The 9,713-nt window shown below is 41.5% G+C and overlaps 1 long non-coding RNA gene across 1 annotated transcript; it reads left to right on the top strand.

Moving 5' to 3' along the window:
- The first annotated feature begins 5,067 nt into the window (after positions 1 to 5,067).
- On the top strand, positions 5,068 to 9,344 carry LOC142140181 (uncharacterized). Its single transcript, XR_012688321.1, has 4 exons — positions 5,068 to 6,904; positions 7,481 to 7,709; positions 8,052 to 8,221; positions 8,631 to 9,344. It is a non-coding gene; the product is annotated as an uncharacterized LOC142140181 (long non-coding RNA).
- Positions 9,345 to 9,713: the final 369 nt, after the last annotated feature.

Below are 9,713 nucleotides of genomic sequence, written 5' to 3'. Positions count from 1 at the left end.
GGTAATGTGGGAGGTGCAAACGGTTTGTTTACAAATGTAAAAACACATTCGGAGTGCTTTATGCAGTACTATTGTTACTTTTTTATTCGTTGTAACACTTACATGTTTATATAGCCTGGGACAAGTTTAATCTTCTAAAGTAATACACCTACATAAAAGTTTGTATAATGAGTTTAGATTTGAAGTAAGAATGTGGGACCTGATTCATTAACGGGCTTTAAAAACTCACCTTTTTCTTAAAGCCTTTCAGTCTCTCACTTGACTTCCTACCTTATCTTCTGCCTCCGTCCCCCTACTCTCCCCTCTGTCTCTCTGTCTGTCCACCCATCCCCTTAGATTGTATGCTCCTCTGAGCAGAGCCACCTCTCCTCCTGTTTCCACCACTCCTAACTCTGCTCTCCAGCTACTTAGCCCTCCTCCTCGAGGACTCTCCACCCCCCGTCCCCTCTGGGGTTCTCCCTGTCTTCCACGCCCTCCTTCTTGGGCTCCATTGTTTGCGGATCCTCCCTCCCCCTTCCCCGCCCTCTCTAGCTGTGCATTGAGCTTACTGAGTTACTGTGCTTACTGTTTACTGTACTGTGCTGTCTCACCTTGTACTGTAACTCGTTTGTCCCTGTACGGCGCTACGGACACCTTGTAGCACCCTATAAATAAAAATTAATAATAATAATAATTAAGGATCTTAACTTTCTTATTTAAGTCTCCTGGACAAAACCATGTTACAATGCAAGGGGTGCAAATTAGTTTTCTGTTTTGCACATAAGTTAAATACTGAATGTTTTTCATGTAGCACACAAATATCAACTTTAAATTTCAGTGTACAAATAAGCTATCAAGTATTTGTGTGGTACATGAAAAAACAGTCAGTATTTAACTTATGTGCAAAACAGAATACTAATTTGCACCCCTTGCATTGTAACATGGTTTTGTCCAGGAGACTTAAATAAGAAGTTTCTTAAGTTAAGATCCTTAATGAATCAGGCCCGTGGATACAAAATCATCTCTGAATAATTTGCTGGCAGAACTAAACATGCATAATACAATAAATATTATATTATTATTAAAATTTATATCATTAACGTTAAAAAATGCGTAGCGTACTCTTCCATAATCAAAAACAAAACACTGGAGAGAGCGCCAAGCTACAAATATTATACATATTTTATTAAAAGTGCAAATAACATAGAAAATATAGTATAATAAAATATTGCTAATAACCGACGGAAAAGAGCAATCCAAGTATATAAATACTTTGTAATTACAGATTCTATGATCCACATAATATTATCTAGGAGCAAGTAGAGATAATAATAAATGTCCACAATAGTGGCTCCTATAGTTACCACCGCTGCTAAAATCCAAATGAGAATTACTTCTGTGTTGAGTCATTCGTGTGGCACAGCTGCGTGTGCATCCGATGTAAAGTCGAAAGGGGAGCCAAGTATATGTCCAGTTGTATACACTCATAAGATGTATCTCCCATAATCAATACATAGTAGAGTACATGCAACCTCCACACAGGTAAAGGTATATGAGTCAGGAATTGAACTCATGACCCCATTCTTGGAAGGTAGATTGGCTAACCACTAAGGCAACATTCAGTTGGAAATATAAATACATTCTATAGACTAGAGCGAGAAGCACAACAATACAGCATGTGTGCAACAGATGTAAGAACTCTTCCATATTACTCACAAATATAGGTCAGTTAAGATCTGCATGGGTACCTTAGTGGTTAGGACTTCTGTCTCACAACACTGGTGTTAGCAGTTCGAATACCAAACATGGCCGTAGCGTCTGTGTGCAGCTTGTGGCCCTTATTCATTAATGATAGGAACATGAGGAACTTTGACCAAACCCGCCTATTATTTGCTTTTGCAAGGGATAGGATTAGTATAGTATTTAGCTAATAAGGAAAGTAATGGTTTGTTTTCATGTATCACACAAACACTTGTTAGCTTGATTTTTTACACTGTCGTTCAAACGTGAGCTACTACGCGCTCTAGCACAATGATAAGTCTGTTCTCAGATTTTAGATGTATCTCCCCTTCAATTGCAACTTTCTTAGGGCAAGGTGCATTTTTTATTTAATATAATGTTTTACTTTCAGAAAGTATTATGCCCTACAGGTCACATTCACATTATTATGTGCACAAAGCCATCTATTACTATGAATGGACTAAGACTCAAAGGGGGTTGTCTTGATTTTGAGGGGACTTTCTTGGACTAAAATGCAACACTGTCTTGAAACCTTGTTTATTTTCCATCTATGGTTTGTATGTGTTATGTTATGTACTCAGCTTTACAAAAAATGAATGCAAACCACAGTGGAGCAGCACGTTGGTTTAGTCGCTCACACTACTGCCTTACAGCACTGGGGTCATAAGTTAAAATCCCAAACATTACCTTTATATGTGTGAACTTTGTATGTTCTCTTCCATGTTTGTTGTTGGTTTACTCTGACATTCTAAGTTGATGTACGTTATTCTCTTTTTCTAATTTTAATCGGACCTCATATATTTCACATTAACCTCACCCTTCAATGCAAGATGGTTTTGGGAAGGGGTAAATTTGGTTTGCCATTTGGCATATACCTTCCTTAATGTTTCACGCCCCCAGGGCACCTTACGTGTATGATATTACTACAGTTGGCCAACCTTTTGGAGGGGGGGTTGTTGTTGTGAAATACAAATAGCATCTGCCAACCTTGTTTTTTCATCTCCTGCTTGTATGTTATGTCCCCACCTTGTAAAGAAAAACACTGCAGCCAACACTGGGTTTGCACAGTGGCTTAGTGTATAGCACCTCTGCCTTCCAGTGCTGGGTCATGAGTTTATTTCCTGCCCATTGCCTTATGTGTGTGGAGTTGGTGTTCTCCCCATGTTAGTGTGGCTTTCCTTACAAACTCCATAGACATACTAGTAGCTTCATTTGCTGCTAATAAATTGACCAGAGTCTATCTGTGTTACGGCTTTTACATTGTAAGCTCTTTTGGGACAGATTGCCTTATCTGTACAGTGAGGCATAATTAGTGGTGCTATATAAATGTGGAAATGATGATGTAGTAGTAACGAAACAATCTACCTTAAATGTTATTATTGTATTATTGAAATCTCCATTCTTTATTGTCCTAATACCCACATGTTGTGCTATTGTAATTAATTAATAAAGACACCCACACCAATGATTGTGTTTGAATACAATATATTACTGCAAACATGTATTAGAAAAAAAAATAATAATAATTAAATATACAAAACAATCAACTATACAGGTCATCTAAAAGTTTTAGTTCCTGTTTGATTTTGTTTCATATTTAGCTATCTTACCAGTGTACCGCCTGATCTCCGCCACTTTAATTGACCATGGGTGAAATCAGGGATTTATTACCAGTACAATGAACATCTGAATGTGAGTAAATAATGTAAAGGCTGTAATGTCAATACTTACTATCTACCAAGGCCTCCGCCTCTTGACTGGCCGCCGCCACTTCAGCTTTCTCCACCTCCTTTACCTCCAACACCACCCCCACCGCCTCCATGTCACGAAAACTAATAAATATTTAGTGGATCCCTTGTAGCTGCCAAATAGTATGGCTCATTCAGGGGCGCGGAGTCTAACGGTAGGTGGTGTTTAACAGTGACCTCCGCAAGAGGGTATGGATTTTGCTGCACCTATCCTGCAGGTCGCGGTTCCCAGAATGAGTATTGGCAGAGTAATAGGCTGAGCCTGATACAGAGGAGGAGTGACGGTAAGTCAGAGAGATACTGGAGGTTTTGGCAGGGAAGCCGGTCTCAAAGTAATGCTGAGCAGCGGTGAGTAGAGGAGCTAGTAGAGAAAAAGTGGCTGATTCATAGATGGAAACTCAGAGCAACCGCAGGTGGACTACTGGTACAGCGAAAGTTCAAATAGTGGCAGTGATGGAGTAGAACTGGGCTGATCTGTGGATGGTAACTCAGAGCACAGCAAGTGAATACTGGTACAGCGGTAGTTCAAATAGAGTCAGTAACGGAATAGAACTGGGCTGATCCGTAGATGGTAACTCAGAGCATAGCAAGTGAATTACTGGTACAGCGGCAGTTCAAATGGAGGCAGTAGCGAAGTAGAACTTAGCTGATCCGTAGATGGTATACCGAGCAGCAGCGGTGAGTTCCTACTAAACCAGCAGTTCCAATTGACGTAGTAGCGGAGTAGAACTTAGCTTAACCGATGATGGAAACACAGGACACGGCTGGGGAATACAGGTGCAGCCGTAGTCCTAATAGGGACAACAGCGGAGAGAAGCTTCAGCTGATCCAAGGATGATAATGCAGAGCAACAGCAGGTGAGTCAAGCCGAAGGAAGCCAAATCCTTACTGAGAGTGAGTAACTTGAAGAACAGGCATTGGATAGAAGGAAATGGGAGGTTTAAATAGTGCTCCAAAATGCTAGGACCAATGGGAACAGGTAGGAGGGTGGTTGGCAGCACATACGCAAAATGAGAGACCAGATAGTGGATGTTGATCCAAGGATGTAGCCAAGATACCGTAATCACCGCTTATAGGAGGAAGGTAATAACGCTGGTACCCGTCCGAGGGGCCGGCATGTGATACTCCATGACCACCTCCTCCTCCTCTGCCTCCACCACCGCCTCCACCTCCACCACCGCCTCCACCTCCACCCCCCTCCGCCTGAGGCTCCCCAACCACATCCACTGTCTGAGGCTCCACCACTGCCTCACCTCTTCCTCCTCCGCCCAGGGCCGGATTAAGGGAATGGAGGCCCCTGGGCAAAGGGGGTCTCCATTCCCCCGTGAGGGGGCCCCCCCCCGTGATACGAGCCACCCCTCTCTCCCCCCGGTAAGCCGAGCCACCCCCAAGGCACTTACCTCCTCCTGGCATTGCAGTCCTTTTCCGGCGCGCTGTACGCTCTTTACTGAGGAGATCTCGTGAGAGTGAGACGAGATCTCCTCAGTAAAGAGACTACAACGCGCTGGGGAAGGCCCGCAGTGAAAGTGCTCAGCAGCATTGATCGCTCCGGGAGCTTCCCCGCCCCCGACCGAGCAATACTGCTGCTGAGCACTTTCAAGGGCCCCCTGGATGCCCGAGGCCCCTGGGCTGTAGCCCAGTTAGCCCTAGGGTTAATCCGGTCCTGCCTCCGCCTGGCGTCGGTCATGACGTCTACGGTCTGTTAGAATACATATAACTTATAAGTGTATTGTTCAAATATCAACCTGGTTAACAATTATATAGATGTAGTCCGATAATAATGTGATCAGACATTGTGAAACATTTATTGTGCACCACAGATAAAGAAAATCTTTACAAAAAGGATATAAACATGACAGACATACACCATTTTCACATGGCCTGTAACAATATTTGCTTTAGGCTTAGGGATGTGGACTATCTCAGTGTTAATCTGTAATTTTTGAATAGTCCTTTTTGTGGGAGCCCATCATAATTAAATCAACCATATAATTACTGACTGATTAGGGACATATAATACCGGAGGTATTTGTGTTTGTCCTGCTTATATGTGAAAATCATCTTGGACCAAATGTGAGCGTGAGCATTGTTTACAAAGATGGTGTTCAACTCTTTCTGCAATATAACACATCTGAAACTTTCATATTAAAAATGTCTGTAAGGTAATGTCAGCACGTTGCCTTAGTGGGTAACACTTCTGCCTCCCAGCATTGGGGTCATGAGTTTGAATCCCAAACATGGCTTATTGGTCTGGAGTTTGGGCCTCAATCATTAAGAAAAGTACATGTTGCACCATAAAATTAGGATACTGGGGCCTAAGTATGTGGCATTGGAGTGGGATTAACATTTCTAATTTGGAGTCAGATTTATCTTTGGAGTAGGGCACCTTCTTGGCAAACTTTGAAACTATTCTTAAGAATAAAGCAATTGTTTATATTTCATTATTTTATACAATTTATAGAGAATTCACATCTTATTATCTCCTCCCTGAGCTCCGTCAAAAGCTGGGGCTGGCGCCGGCGTAGGTTGCTCCAGCGTCGCTGCAGCTGGACGGCCGAGCGCCGTCGGTGAAACCGTAGCCAGATGTGGCGGCGCACCCTCTGGTATGCCCGCAACTTTAATTCATTGCACACGTACCGACCAGAGGACGTGCTATTCATGCCCTCGGTCAGTACCCGTAGCTCGCGTCTTGCAATCGTTGTTGAACGCATATTTTCTCAACATGAAACAGAATTCAGTACTCTGCTCTGTGATTGGTTCGCAGAGCACGTTTAGGCGAGCTCACGTCACTTGCGGATCTTTTTTACACCTGTGTGTAAAATGTCTACCTGTCATTCAACCATAGTATCCTAGCAAGGGGGAAGTGTGGACGTTAAGCGATGAGACGCGTACTCCGCGCTTAGCAATTAGGATGAGACATCTACACCTGGACTCGCAATTCAATGTGTATTTAGAAGCAGCTGGGCTCTTCCTTCAGTCCTGCTCTTTGTGAATGATTTGTTGCAGAGACATTTATTTGTTTGTTTGGGACTTCTAAGACATTATTGCAGTGAGTACTATTCGATATGTCTCAATAGATATTACATAGCTGGTTACTAATAGGAATTTAACTTTTAATTTTTTATACATCAAGCAATGTAAGTGTATTTGCCACTTTACATTATTCATGTATTCCTGTATATGCTGGTAAAAAGTGTCACATTTATAGCAACACTGTGCTAATGGGTTTCCAACACAAAATCCAGGAGTAAACAGACTATATGCATTGTTGGCCTCAATCATTTAAATGTCTTTCCGGAATAACTTTGGACCAAACAATACATGTTAAAACACATCAATATAAATAATCCCTATGCCTCTCTTTTGCCCTCTCCTTAGATTTTTGGTCCAAATACATATTACTATTTTTGGTTCTCCAGGCCCTGATTTGGATATTGGTGAGTACTCTGTGTCGTAAGCAATGCAGATTAAGTAGCTATAGCAATGGAAACTGTCCGATTGTCTTTCATTTATCAGGTCCTCAGAAGGGGGGTGAGGGGCGTTACGGATAGATGAGAAGTGAATACCGCTATTTGCTACTGCAGACACCTGTATCTAAAACATTTGGAAACTTTCTTTCCTGGTGTTCTTTACTAATGCTGTATAGGTTATTCACTCCTTTACTATTTTGTGATGTTGCATTTGCCAATACATAAATTTTGCTTTGAAAAACAATCTGGGGGTGATTAGAATGTAATTTAGCGCGAAATGAGTTGTTGAAGTGTTTGTAAAAAGGTGAATCTCTGATTTAATACAAGGCACTTTTTTACATGTTATAAACGTTACAGGTGTATATTTCGAATGCACAAGCATTTATATACTAATGTGCATGTACTTGCAAACTATGTAGGGGAATACAGTGTTTTGCTTAAGCATGCAATCAATTAGATTTAGGGGCGGAGGGGATTAAACAATTTAAATGTTTTTACATTTGTGGTTGATTTCTCATTTTTTGCACTCTCTTTATATTATAGATAAAAATGTTAGATGCTGGCCCCAGCACTCCACCAAGTCATGGTGAAAGAACCAAACGGCGGCCTAATTTTTCGGACCGTGAAATAGAAATTCTGGTCAAACTGGCCATAGAAAATTTTAATTCCAGCACAAGACGGATGTCCGTCTCTGAGAAAATGCGCCACTCGAAGAAATAACTGTACAAGTTAACACCATGGCTCCTTGTATGCCCCATGAAGTACAGAAATGGTAATATTAATTAGGTTTACCAAATCCAACATTAAATTTGGTTTTCTATAAACATAGTACAAGTCTGACGACTGTTACCTTGACACATATTGTTCTTGTGTAAGTCATTTGACTTGAAAGGCCAGATTTTTACCTAGGAAATGTCCATTGTGGTGTCAAAGTGTAGTCATACAAATTTACATGTCACTTACTGACAATTATCCACCCAGGACAAGGCACACACATTTAACAGTGTTGTGGGAGTCTGATTTATGTGTGTAAATTGAAAGTTTACACTATTATGTACCATGTTTTTGGCTATCAAACCATTCATACCTTAATATATTGTTCTCATTTGTACAGCTGGGCTGACTATAAACAGAAGTTAAAAAAAAAATGTGTGACGCAAGGAGGGACGCTCAACGAACCGTTAGTATCTAGTGCTAGTGCTAGTATCAGCATTTCTGAGGAGTCTCTGGATGGACGGAATTGATACCGGCTGCGACCAACCCACACAGCTGTTATCTCCCCAGGTACATTTGGACTTTCTACTATTTTTGTCTGTTAATGTTTCTGTTGTGCTTAGGAACATGTGTCACCTCTATTAGTAAGTGGCTTAATACTACCTTGCCAATAATACTCAGCTCCTGCAGCACATCAGAGTGACTAATTCCAACACTGATTCTCAAATGTGTAAATCTGTTGTTAAAATCTAACCCTAAACACAAATATGGCTCTTTGATAATGTCAAAACAACATACACTTAATTGACATGGGTGTTAGGTTGGAATACCAATGCATGTTTGATGCTGCATTCCCTCAAGTCAAAATCTGCTAAATGGATGCATCACAATTGGCATTAATTTTAATTTGACAACTTTTTATTTTATGATTTTGGTTAATTGAAAAACTAAACTCCTGTTTTTTATTTTCTTTATACAGAACGGGAGGAGGAGGTGGCTGGTGATGTGCCTGTTCTGAACATCCAACAAGTGTGGGTGCCTGCCTGTGATGTGGAGAACCCTCAGAGTGAGGATTCACGACTCTTGAGGCAGCAGACACTTTTGCACATAAGACACCTTTTTGAATATGCCACTCAGTCCTTAGACACATGTTAGGGAAATCTCCACTACCCTCACCCGTCTGGAGCACAAATTTGACCAACACATGAGCACTTTAAACTACACTCACAAATATGTGCACCCTGTTGACCCAAATCTTACAGCAGCAGCACACCTCACAACGCCCTCCACTAAATGACACTCCTTCGCCCAATTCAACTCAGACCAGACACGCTACTAGACACGCTACCTTTTCCACCTCAGACCCTCAGCTCACTCATCATAATATTTCACCCCTTTCTAATCCTCTGGCTCCTTCCCCTTCTCTGGCTCCTGTCCCTTTTCTGGCTCCCGCACACCCCTCGGCACACCCTTCCCATCCCCCCTGCCCCTTCGTCACGCCGTCTGTCACACCCTGCTGACCAAGAGAGCTCTGATGCTTGCTCCGAGCCCTCCACATCACGGGTCATTTGAAGCCAGACACATGTACGCAAACCAAAGCGTGGGCAAAAACGAAAAAAAACCTTTTTGGTTCTTTCCATATGCTTCTGTTTTTTGAATAAATGTACTTTTCATTTATTTTAATGCTACTAAAATTACAATCACAATTATAACTGTTTGCTTGTCGTTTATTGTATAAATATTATGCTTTAATGACAAATTCTAACATATTGCAGTTTACAAGTACACTGTTACATCAGTATACCGAGTCTACACAACTTAAAGCACTAATTTCCAAGTTTGTTCAAATATATTTCCTATACAAATGGCCCTGCAGTGTGTTGGCAAAGTCAAAGCCTATGTATTATCGTGGGTAATTTTTGGGGGAGTGTAATCATACACATACCCAAGCATCCCCCCACCCAACAAGACAATACTACCAAACTCCATGGTACATAGTAAACAACAAACCCTAGTTTTGGGCACTCAAATTGTTTCAGCCACAGGGACACGTGTGTAACGT

This window comes from Mixophyes fleayi, chromosome 2 (genome assembly GCF_038048845.1).
Source record: "Mixophyes fleayi isolate aMixFle1 chromosome 2, aMixFle1.hap1, whole genome shotgun sequence".
NCBI classification, from domain to species: domain Eukaryota; kingdom Metazoa; phylum Chordata; class Amphibia; order Anura; family Limnodynastidae; genus Mixophyes; species Mixophyes fleayi.
This window is presented reverse-complemented; position numbering and strand designations above follow the sequence as displayed.